At 43.7% G+C, this 12,879-nt stretch overlaps 1 pseudogene; it reads right to left on the bottom strand.

The window, feature by feature from the left end:
* Positions 1-7,746: 7,746 nt before the first annotated feature.
* Positions 7,747-12,623, bottom strand: LOC129052832 (small ribosomal subunit protein uS17m-like; annotated as a pseudogene).
* Between the last annotated feature and the right edge of the window lie 256 nt (positions 12,624-12,879).

Below are 12,879 nucleotides of genomic sequence, written 5' to 3'. Positions count from 1 at the left end.
TGGTTTTCAGTGTCTCTGCTGGGTGTTCTCCAAGGTTGGCCTGAGGGCCTGGTTGGAGGGTCACAGGGAGGAGCTCCTCCTGCCAGTGTGGCATGCATGGCTCTAGTGTTTAATGTCTGTCCCTAAACAAGAGACTAGCCATATCTACCACAATATTGCCATCCTGTTGTTTTTGCATATAATTTGCATGAGATTTTGTTGCATTTAAAAGATATCAAAGGAAAACGCTGACTGACTACTTAGCTAGACTTCACCAGACAGCAGTACCTTGGTGAGGGTCCCTGCTGTTGATTTCTTAGCTCTGCAGATCCAGAAATTCAGCTTTATCAGGATACCCTGCAGCAAGCAGGCTCAGAAGGCTGACTCTTGATAACTACCGTCACTCCTTCTTGGTCTCCTTTGTTGGTTCTTCCTCATCTCCATAACCTGTAAAATATTCGAGTGCTCTAGGCTCACTCCTTGAGCTTTTTCTCCATTTAAACCGATTTCCATGCTGATCTCATTTAGTCTCATGGGTTTAAATGTCATCTATGTCCCGATGACTCCCAAATATATACTGTAGTATTCCCTCATCTGAAGTTTCATGTTCCTCAGTTTCAGTTGCCTGTGGTCAACTACAGTTTGCAAATATTAAATGGAAAATTCCAGAAATAAACAATTCATAAGTTTTAAATTATACACCATTCTGAGTAGTGTGATGAAATCTTGCTTTGTCCCACCTGGGGTGTGAATCATCCCTCTGTCCGTTGTACCCAAGTTGTCCATGATACCTGCCTGTTGGTCTCTTAGTAGCTCTCTCGGTTATCAGGTGAAAAAAAACAGTATATATATTGGGTTCAATACTATCCATGTTTTAAGGCGTCCACCAGGGATCTTGGAACAGATCTCCTACAGATAAGAGAGGACTACTGTATCTCTAGTTTGGACTTCTCCCCTGAACTCTGGACTCCCATGTCCAGAGACCCCCTTAATAGCTCCACTTAGATATTTCATATGCATCTCAATCATAAAGTGTCTCAAATGAGACCCCTGATCTACCCCACCAAATCTATCCCTCCCTAGCCTTCCCCGTCTTGGCAAATGGAAACTTCTTTTTTTTTTTTTTTTTGAGACACAGTCTTACTCTGTCACCCAGGCTGGAGTGCAGTGTTGCGATCTTGGCTCACTGCAAACTCTGCCCCCGGGGCTCAAGCAATTCTTGTGCCTCAGCCTCCCAAGTAGCTGGGACTACAGGTGTGCACCACCATGCCTAATTTTTGTATTATTAGTAGAGACAGGGTTTCACCATGTTGACCAGGCTGGTCTCGAACTCCTGACCTCAGGTGATCCACCCACCTCAGCCTCCCAAAGTGCTGGGATTACAGGCATGAGCCACCGCACCTGGCCGAAACTTCATTCTTTTGGTAACTCAGGCCAAAAATCTTGTAGTCATGCTTGATACCCCTTTTTCTCTTTAAAAAACTATCATCCCTCACCTGCACTATTGGGATTATCTCTTAATGGGTCTTTCTGCTTCACCATTGCTCTCTTACACTGTATTCTCAATTCTGCAATTAGAGTGATTAATCCTTTTAATTTTTTTTTAATCAAGACAGAGTCTTGCTCTGTGGCCCAGGCTGGAGTGCAGTAGCATGATCTTGGCTCACTGCAACCTCCACCTCCTGAAAGCAATTCTCCTGCCTCAGCCTCCTGAGTATCTGGGATTACAGGCACCCACCACCATGCCCGGGTACTTTTTGTATTTTTAGTAGAGACGGGGTTTCACCATGTTGGCCAGGCTGGTCTCGAACTCCTGATCTTGTGATCCTCCCACCTTGGCCCAAAGTGCTGGGATTACAGGCGTGAGCCACCACATACGGCCAATTGATTCTTTTAGCGTGAAAGTCAGATGGTGTCACTTCACTGTTCGGAACCCTCCGATGACTCTACATCTCAAAGTAAAATCCAAAATCCTAATACTGCTCTGCAAGGCCCTACACAATCTTTCCCTCATCCCCCCACTGCCCCCACATTATCTCTCTGACTCCTCGCCACTACTCTCCCCTGTGTTCACTCCACTTCAGTCACACTGGCCTTTCTGCTGATCCATAAACAAACCAGGCACTCCCCACCTCAGGCCTCTGCACTTGGTGTCTCTTCTGCCTGGAATGCTTTTCTATAGCCATCTGATTGGCTGCTTCTTCACCTCCTTCAGAGATTTGCTCAAATGTCTTCTTCCCAGTGAGGCCCGAATACTTTGTTTAAAATTGTAACCCCCACCTTGGTACATCCTGTCCCCCTTCCCTGCTTTCTTGTTCTCTATAGAATTTACCACTATCCATCTGACACACTATATATTTTCCTTAAAAAAACCTCTCTCTCTCTCTCTCTCTCTTTTTTTTTTTTTTGTCAGAGTCCTGCTCTGTTGCCCAGGATGGAGTGCAGTGTCTCAATCTCCGCTCACTGCAACCTCTGCCTCCCGGGTTCAAGCAATTCTCCTGCCTCAGCCTCCTGAGTAGTTGGGATTACAGGCATGCACCACCACATCTGGCTAAATTTTTGTATTTTTAGTAGAGACGGGGCTTCACCATGTTGGCCAGACTGGTCTTAAACTCCTGACCTCAAGTGATCCGCCCACCTCAGCCTCCCAAAGTGCTGGGATTACAGGCATGAGCCACCACTCCGGGCCAAAATTTGTCTCTCTTTAGCCTACTAAGATGTAAGCTCCATGAGGTCAAAGGTTTTATCTGTTTGGCATACTTCTATATTTTTGGCATTTAAAACTGTAGCCTACTAGGCACTCAATAAATATTTGTTAAATATATGAATGAATGAATGATTCTACTCATAAGATACAGATATATATGAACCAAAATGTCTGTTTATTAATTGACAGTGAGAACTATAACTGTTAAGCAGACCTGAATACTCACATAGGATATTCAGGGAACCCTCTTCTCTTTAGGGAAGTCTTAATGAGCTATCACACTGCAATAAGAAGTTAGTATAAAACACAGCCTTAGAGCAAAGGGAAATATTAAAATACTCTTCATAGGTCGTTCTATTTTATTTTCTTTTTTTAAATGAACCTGACATTGTGAGCATATCTTCACAGGTAATTCCACCAATCCATCTTCACTTTAGGAATTCCTTCCAAGTGGAATTGTAATATTCATAGAAGCTGCTCTGGGATCACTCCTGCACAGGGCTCTTTGGCTTTCTTTTATCATTTCTTTTTTTTTTGTTTTTGAGATGGAGTTTTGCTCTTGTTGCCCAGGCTGGAGTGTACTGGTGGGATCTTGGCTCACTGCAACCTCTGCCTCCTGGGTTCAAGCGATTCTCCTGTCTCAGCCTCCTGAGTAGCTGGGATTACAGGGACCCACCACCATGCCCAGCTAATTTTTGTATTTTTCATAGAGACAGAGTTTTACCATGTTGGCCAGACTAGTCTCGAACTTCTGACCTCAGGTGATCTTCCCGCCTTGGCCTCCCAAAGTAGTGGGATTACAGGCGTGAGCCACCGTGCCCGGCTCTTTTATCCAGTTTCTATGTAGCAGAAACACGGATAAATTTTAAGTTTTGCACTTGAGCAAATGGGTGGATGGTGATGTAATTAATTGAGATAGAGAAGAAATTTAAGCTTATTGATGACTTTATGTGAATAACTTAGACTGAAGGTGATGTGTCAGGATAAACTATGAAGAGTGCAAAAGCTTAGGTAAATCCAACTTTAGAGCTTGTTTCATGTTTTCAAGCTGTTATATCAAAAGCAAAGTCTATTATGCCAGAGACTATCCACCAATATCCACATGCTCCCTTACATTTCCAAGCTTTCTTTTTGCCTAAATGGGACCATGTGGTTTTGTTTTGGCAAGGGAACATGTGTAGGATTGATAACTGCCACTTCTAGGCCTAAACCATGTAATACCCTTCATGATTTTTCATGCTATTAATAAATCTCTTTGCTATTGTACAGCAGGAAGCAAAGGACTCTGAAATGGTGGAACACGATGCAAGGAAACTGTATCCTTGGGTTTACCCCTCAGAGGAAAACCACCCTGGAGAGTTGCTCATACAGGAACCATCTCATAGGACTTTGTGTGAGTGAAAAATCAACCTTTGGTTAAGCCACTGAAATTTCAGGGTCTCTTTGTTACCACAGCAGATTCTAGTCTACCTGACTGTCTCAGTCTGTTTGTGTCGGTATGCAGAAATATCTGGCTGGGTGCAGTGGCTCATGCCTGTAATCCCAGAACTTTGGGAGGCTGAGGTGGGTGGATCACTTGAGGTCAGGAGTTTGAGACCAGCCTGGCCAACATAGTGAAACTCCATCTCTACTAAAAATACAAAAAATTAGCCAGGTATGGTGGTGTGTGCCTGTAGTCCCAGCTACTTGGGAGTCTGAGGCACGAGAATCACCTGAGCCCAGGAGGCAGAGGTTGCAGTGAGCCAAGATCGTGCCACTGCACTCCGGCCTGGGTGACAGAGCCAGACTCTGTCTCAAAAACAAAAACAAAAACAAACAAACAAAAAGACCAGCCTGGCCGATGTGGCGAAACCCCGTCTCTACTAAAAATACAAAAAATTGGCTGGATGTGATAGTGCACACCTGTAGTTTCAGCTACTCGGGAGACTGAGGCACAAGAATCGCTTGAGTCTGGGAGGCAATGGTTGCAGTGAGTTGAGATTGTGCCACTGCACTCCAGCCTGGGTCACAGAGTGAGACTCTGTCTTAAAAAAAAAAAAAGAAAGAAAGAAAGAAAGGAAAGAAAGAAAGAAAAAGAAATATCTGAGCTAATAAAGAAAAGAGGTTTGTTTGGCTCATGGTTCCACGGGCTGGAATGTTGGGCATCTTGATAAAAGCCTCAGGGTGCTTCCACTCATGGCAGAAAGCAAAGGGGAGCCAGTGTATGCAGAGATCACATGGCGAGAGAGGAAGCAAGGGAGAGAAGAGGGAGGTACCAGGCTCTTTTTAACAACCAGCTCTCATGAGAAGTAATAGAGTGAGAACTCACTCACCACTTCCCTCCTTAGGGCATTAATCTATTCATATGAGGGATTTGCCCCTTTACCCAAACATCTCCTAACAGGCCCCATCTCCAACACTGGGGATCAAATTTCCACATGAGTTTTGGGGGAACAAACATCCAAACAATAGCACTAACTAACACATCTACACACTGTTGACCACAAGAAAGCCCTCTCTACCTGAGCTACACATGAAGATTATGAGAAGCACTTAATGCTTGCCAGTTATGTTAAAGGTTTTTTTTTTCCAGCTTTGTTATGAGGTTAGGATAATGATCATAAATAACTACTTTTGCTCAAGGAAGTCACTGACTTCCCTAAAGAAAATTCATCACTTGACTGAGCTTCAAGAAAAATCTTGTATCTTTCTGGAACAAAAACCCTTAATCTGAATGATCATAAGCATGATTAAGATTAACTTTACGCAGCCCAAATGTATGCTTGTATGACAAGCTTCATCAGTGTTCTATCCTTCCAGATAAACTGAATGCAACGATTGTAAAAACTGTAGCTACAGCACACATGCCTTTTTTTTTTTTTTTTGAGACTGAGTGTCACACTCTGTCCCCCAGGCTGGAGTGCAGTGGCACGATCTCGGCTCACTGCAACCTCTGCCTCCCGGGTTCAAGCCATTCTCCTGCCTCAGCCTTCCGAGTAGCTGGGACTACAGGCGCGCGCCACCACGCCCGGCTAATTTTTTGTATTTTTAGTAGAGATGGGATTTCACCGTGTTAGCCAGGGTGGTCTCGATCTCCTGACCTCGTGATCCGCCCACCTCGTCCTCCCAAAGTGCTGGGATTACAGGTGTGAGCCCCTGCAACTGGCAGCACACATGCCTTGATGGAGATTGTGAGGCTGTGGTATTAAATGGTTTTCATTATCTGATTTTCCTAGTTATGAATTAAACTGAAGAACTTGCTGAAAACATTTTGATCATAATGAAGAGACTCTTGAAATGCTTGATTAAGTGTATTCTGAAGAATCTCCCCAAAGTGGATGGCAGTGGTGTGTGGCTAATTGTGTCTATTTGGGTCCTCTAGGAAGCAGATGCTAATATGGAGTTAGGAATGCAGGATGTTGATTGTGGCTAATACCTGTGAAAGATAAAAGGGCAGAGAGCAAGATTGAGCAGGAAAGGCATTCAAACTACAATGCATATCTGACACATGTGAAAGGATAAGAGGTGGAAACAGAATTGGGCAGAGTTGCCTTAGACTTTAAGGCAAATATGACAAAGTCTTGGTCTCAACCCGGTGGGGAGTTCTGGAGGAAAGACTGCCTCTTAAAAGAGTCTCACATTGGGCAGAAGTGGCCAGGCCCTAGAACTGCCACCTTGCTTAGTTATTGACTGGAGGCTGCCCAGGGAAAGCATGGTTTTGTCAAGAATACTGCAGCCAGTCTTGGAAGGTCCTGCAACCTGAGGCTGTAAGCTAACTTCACTCCTCATAGTTCCATGGCAAAGTCTTTCTTGATGGGCGCTCTGAGCTATGCAGCTCCATGCTTGCCACAGTCCACCCTTTGTGTTGCCTGGATTAACTTCAGAGTTCCTGTGCAGAGTTCCTGTGAACCTCTCTTCCTGAGGGAAGACTTAGAAGAGGAGGTTAGTGGGAAGAACTATAGCTCATCTTGCTGCAGTTGGTCTCAGGGCTGCCACTAGGTTTCATTTTCTTCCTTCTCCACAATCCATTCTATATTTGTACTGATTTTCTGCCTGCTTAATCTATCCATTGCTGACAGAGGGGTGTTGAAATCTCCAATGATAATAGTAGATGTGTCTAGTTATTCTTATAGTTCTACAGTTTTTGTCTCATTTATTTTGATGCTTTGTTGTTAGGGCATACACGTTTTAAGATTGTATTTTTTCTTGAGACTTGACCCCCATAATGCCCCATTTTATTTTATTTTATTTTTTTCGGAATTGTAAAATTTTATTTTCCACACGTCGACATTCTTATTAATACAGCTTGATCAAAAAAAATTCTGACCATAAGCATGTTGATTATTTCCCTTTGGAACTGGTGAAGTCAGAAAAATAAAATATTTATTTTGAATATATAGCATCCAAAAGATTCACTTAATGTGGCCTTATTTGTTTATATTCAAAGGCTTTCTTCCCTCAAAATAAAGATTCTAAGATAAATTCAAGATTCTTTTGAATGAAAAAAAGAAAACTGGCTGGGCACAATGGCTCAGGCCTGTAATCCCAGCACTTTGGGAGGCCAATGTGAGCATTTCACTCCCAAGAGTTCAAGAACAGCCTGGGCAACATAGGGAGACCCTGTCTCTACAAAATTTACAAAAAATTAGCCAGGTGTAGTGGCACGCTCCTGTGCTCCCAGCTACTCAGAAGGCTGAGGTGGAAAGATTGCTGGAGCCAGGGAAGTTGAGGCTGCAGTGAGCCAAGATTGTACCACTGCACTCCAGCCTGGGTGACAAAGCGAGACCCTGTCTCGAATAATGAAAACAAAACCTTCTAAAACAGTGAGCTTACAAAATGCAACAGACCACTAGACACACTTAGTGTGACGTGAAAGTATGTTCACTGAAAAGAAAATTTGAGGTATGACCATAAACCTTTGTGAAAAACCATAATATGCCCTTTACTTCATTTGCTTTTAGCTATTTCATAAATACCACAAGAGAAATTGGACACAGTTTGTGATGAAACTTAGAAAAATTTATTTTTCCATAAAATAAACATATAAATCTTTCCCTTTGGCTTCTTCTTCCATTCCTTCTTCACTGTGCTGAAGAGATATTGAGTTCTTTCAGATTTTTTGCTTAGCTGGGTGCTTTCTGAACTCAATGGACTCTCCAGATAGGTAGTTCCTGCACAGGGTTTTCCTGTCACTGGATCTATGAGTTTTCCAACTTTGAAAACAATCTCAGACAGTTCATGTTTCACATGCTTTGTTCGTGGAACAGGTAAAGCTTTGAGAAGCACGATATCCCCAGTTGTGCACTGCTGAAGGGCATTGTGAGCAAAGTAGGTTTTTCGCTTATTATAATACTTTAATAAATGGGGATCCAGAACAAGCCTGGTCACTCTCACTTTAGCAGTCTTTTGCATTTTTGTCCCAGTCACCTTCCCCACAATCCATTTGACATGGACGGATGAACGAACTTGGACATTATGTGGCTATGGTCACCTCCGCCACTACTGTGCAGCCACCTGACCTGTGGAGTGCCGGTCGCAGAATGATCCCCATTTTATTCTTGATGACATTCCTTGTTATGAAACCTGCTTTATCTGATAGAAATATAACTACCCCAACTTTCTTTTGGTTAGTGTTTTTTTTTTGTTTGTTTGTTTTTGTTTTTTTTGTTTTTTTAGTGTATCTGTGGCTATCTTTTTACTTTATTTTTAATTTTTTTGCAGAGATGGGGTCTCACTGTGTTGCCCAGGCTGGTCTCAAATTCCTGGGCTCAAGCAATCCTCCCACCTCAGGCTCTCAAAGTGCTGGGATTACAGGTGTGAGTCACCATACCTTTGACTTTTAATATGTCTATGTCTTTATATTAAAAGTGGATTTCTTATAAACAGTGTGTAATTGGATCTTATTTTCTTATCCACTATGACAATCTCTGTCTTTTAATTGGTGCATTTAGACCATTCACATTTAAAGTGACTTTGATATAGTCAGACTAGTATCTACCATCTTCATAACTATTTTCTTTCGTATATTTATTTGTTTAAATTGATACATATTAGATGTACATACTTTTGGGATACATGTGATAATTTGATGCATTTACATAATCAGATCAGGGTAATTGGAATATCCATCATCTTAAACATAAATCTTTTCTTTTAACTAGGAACATTTGAATTATTCTCCTCTAGCTATTTTGTTTTGTTTTGTTTTGCTTTTTTGAGATGGAGTCTTGCTCTGTCATCCAAGCTGGAGTGCAGTGGCATGATCTCAGCTCACTGCAACCTCTGCCTCCCGGGTTCAAGCAATTCTCCTGTCTCAGCCTCCCGAGTAGCTGGGATTACAGGCGCATGCCACCATGCCTGGCTAATTTTTGTATTTTTAGTAGAGATGGGGTTTCACCATATTGGTCAGGCTGGTCTTGAACTCCTGACCTCAGGTGATCCACCTGCCTTGGCCTCCCAGAGTGCTGGGATTACAGGCGTCAGCCACCGCGCCTGGCCTCTTCTAGGTATTTTGGAATGTACAATTGATTCACATTAACTTTAGTCACTCTACTGATGATTGAAAACCAGGTCTTATTTCTTCTAAGTGTGTATTTGTGTCCATTTTTATAACCGTTTTCTATTTATTGCTCTTGTTCTTTGTTTTCTCCCTATTGTCTTTTTCTGCCTTCCCTGGTTTAAATTGAGCTTTTCATATGATTCAATTTTATCTCCTCTCCTAATGTATCAGTTGCAATGGTTGCCCTAGAGTTTATAATACACATTTTAATTAATTAATTTATTTTTGAGACCGGGTCTCACTTTGCCACCCAGGCTAGAGTGCAATGGCTCGATCTCGGCTCACTGCAGCCTCGACCTCCTGAACTTAAGTGATCCTCCTACCTCCGCCCCGCAAGTAGCCAGGACTACAGATGCGTGCCATGCTGCCTGGCTAATTTTTGTAATTTTTTGTAGAGACAAGTTTTCACCATGTTGTCCAGGCTGGTCTCAAACCCCTGAGCTCAAGCTATCCTCCTGCCTCAGCTTCCCAAAGTGTCAGGATTACAGACATGAGCCACCACACCCAGCCTATAAAGTACATTTTTAACTAATGTAAGTCAACCTTCAACTAACACTATACTGCTTCATGAGTAGTGCAGGCACCTTATAACAGAGTATTTCTAATTTTTACTTCCCATGTCTCTGACCTCCAAAATGCTCTGGTGGCAGCTGTAGCGTATAGTTCAATGGGACTCCTGCTATGCCCCTGGCAAGAGTGTGCCCACCTCTTACACTGTAGAGCCCCAGGTTGTGGAGACTGAAAGCACAATGTCTTGCTACTAGTAGGTTATTGAGAATGATGGTACTCCTGCTTTCATCCCTTGGTTCCTGCACCCATGTATTTTTCCTCTTGGCGAGATGGTGCCATATAGAGGTCTCTAATTTAGTGCTTACACTGCATCCTGGAGGATGCTACCACATCTTTGCAGAGTGTTGCTTCTGAGCTGGTGCTTCAGCTGCTCCTTGCCATTCCATCACTCTGTCAGGCCGCTACTTATGAATGGTGTGGAATGTTGCATGCCTAGGGGATCCTATGGTCACGGGCACACTCCCAAACTTCCTTTGCTATGAAATAAATTCTCTGTTTGGATGCTGTGCTGTGTTGGATTCTATGGTGTGGATCAGGCACTCCTTAAGCCCCTGGATGGTGGTGCTGGATGAGGTTCTGTGGGCAGGAAAGGCAAAACCATATTCAGAAAGAATGTCCATCCTATGAGAATGAATTGCTGGCCCTTCCAGGATGGAAAAGGCCCCATCATCCCCATTGCTAGTTATGAGCCCAGTTCTGGGATTGCCCCTCCTACCATCCACTCTGGCCTGCAGAGGAGATCCACATTGAATTTACTGGTGATTCTGGCATCCCTCTCTCCAGCACATTCCTTATGGCCTGGGTGAACTGGATGTTCCCTGAGTCCTTCTGTACAAGAGAATCCTCCAGTGGGTCTTCTGGCCTCACATAACATACGCACTCCAGCATGCCCACCTCCCTGAGCCTTCTCATTCCTTTCTTCACTATCTGCCAGGGCAATGTAGGCATTTCTACTGCACTTAGTGTCAGACAACATGTTTTTCATGCTTCTAGGATCTATCCTAGCATTTTGTTTGTGCTGTCTTCCAGGGTCCTTCCCCGGGTGTATACCAGGAGAGTACTCCTATACTGGTAAACTATCTTCTATCCAAATTTGTGTTCTGCCTCCTTGCTTATTACCTGGAATTCCTTGTTAGAGAAACTTTTTGGGTCTCTAGACATCAATTTCCAGTAGTCTCTAAATGTCTGTCCTTCATGTAGAGTCATCTAAGTCTTAGGTCCTTTTGGGAGAAGGACTCAAACTATGGTTTATAATTGCCATGGTGATGTGTAGGGTTCTTCTTCCAGGGGACCTAGCCACCTCTTCAGTCAATGAGTCCTAAGTCTAATAACTCAGATCCAGGAACTAGGCAGGAGATCATGGCTTTTTATAGGGGCGTTGACTCTCAACCTCCTCTTCATCTATTGCCACTTAAAAAATTATGTAATTAAACGATATTCTTGTTGGCAGTCCACCTATTTTGCCCCTAGGGACAACATGCACTGTTAATCCTCTTGACTCCTGGAGGGTCAAGTGTCTTTGGCTGCTCCTCTGATTGCTAATCATTATGGTAAGTGCAGCCTTCTGACTTCGGGCAGTTAAACACAGTCACTCGGCCCTTATAACTTTGGCTTCCATTAACAAGCCCAGCTCTGTGATTGCCTCTCCTGTAGTCCACCTTGGCCTGCAGAGGAGCAACACCATGGAACATCTTGGTGATGCTGGCACCCCTTTCACCAGGGAATTCCACATGGCATTGGTAAATGGTGCATCTCCTGAGCCCTCCTGTGCAACATAATTCTCTGGCTGGTCTTCTGGCCTCAGGTTATATAACCACTCCAGCATGTTCACCTTCCTGCGCTACTTACTTCCTTTCATTACCATCTGTCCTGGCAATTTAGGCATTTCACGCTCACTCAATGTGGGTTATCACTTTCCCCAGGGTTCTAGGGGCCACCCTGACTGCCAGTTTACACCAACTACTAGGGTCCTTGCCACAGTGCTAAGTCCTGTATTCCTGGACAGTGCCCCCAAATCAATAAACTCTCCCTTACCTAGTCTTATGTTCTGGCCCCATTGCTCAAACACTCTAAATCCAGTCTGTGGGACCTCTCTGACTCCTAGCATATGTTGGCTAGATCTTACATCTCCTTTGGGGTATAGATCTTTTCCTTTCTTACCAGGCCCAGCACATCCCTGGCAGGCTTACACCCTGACCTAACCCTACTTACTGGTCTTATAGCCAGGAGAAAAGGTGGAGGCAGATCTTGGTGCCTTATAAGAGAAAGGCCTTTGTGCTGTCTTTCCACAAAGGATGGGATGAATGCTAGCCCTTAATAGGGAGAGATGAGTTACTGCTGTAGGCTCTAAAGGTTCAGAGCAGTCTGAGGAGTCAAATCTTTGGGAGCACCCACTTAGACATTCCCATGCTGTTTGCCATGATCCTGGGTTTGCCTAACTGGAGTGCTGACTTGAGTATCATGGACCTGGCTTGGATGAGTATTCAGTCACCTTTGAAGCTTGGTCATTCTGAGTTTGATCTCTAGGTTTTTCTACTCTCTCACTGAAGGAGATAAGAACATCTTTATGAGCTACCAAAGAGGTCCTCTGGCCTTCATGCTTAGTTTTCAATAGTTAACTGCCCTCAGCCACTTAATTGTCCCTTCATATGGTGTCTGTGCACCTTAATGACAGCCAGCCAAGTCCACTGTCCTTCTATGCAAAGTTATTCATCTCTACTCTTCATTGCCCCTGCCAGAGCATTTTCTTTTTACCAGAACACTCTCCCACGTTACTACCAGTGACAGTTTTAGCAGTTGGGCCACCATCTTGTACCAGGGACTGTCCATGGTCCACACACTACTTGGGAAGAAGTCCTCATTTCATTTCATTAAGTGATCCAGTGCCAAAACCCCAATCATTTCCTGCTTTCTCAGACCAATCCTGGTACCAATTGTGTCAGTTCAGGTCCTCTGGGAAGCAGATACTGAAGACAGAATTAGCAGTGTAAGAAGTTTATTGGGATCTGCTTGTGAATTACAAAAGGGGAGGAAGCAAGATTGGGCAGAAAATGCCTCAGACCATGACACAGACTTGACACTTGCG

The sequence above is a fragment of the Pongo abelii genome, chromosome X (genome assembly GCF_028885655.2).
Source record: "Pongo abelii isolate AG06213 chromosome X, NHGRI_mPonAbe1-v2.0_pri, whole genome shotgun sequence".
Taxonomy (NCBI): domain Eukaryota; kingdom Metazoa; phylum Chordata; class Mammalia; order Primates; family Hominidae; genus Pongo; species Pongo abelii.
The sequence above is the reverse complement of the archived record's forward strand: the minus strand, read 5'-3'. Positions and strand labels throughout refer to the sequence as shown.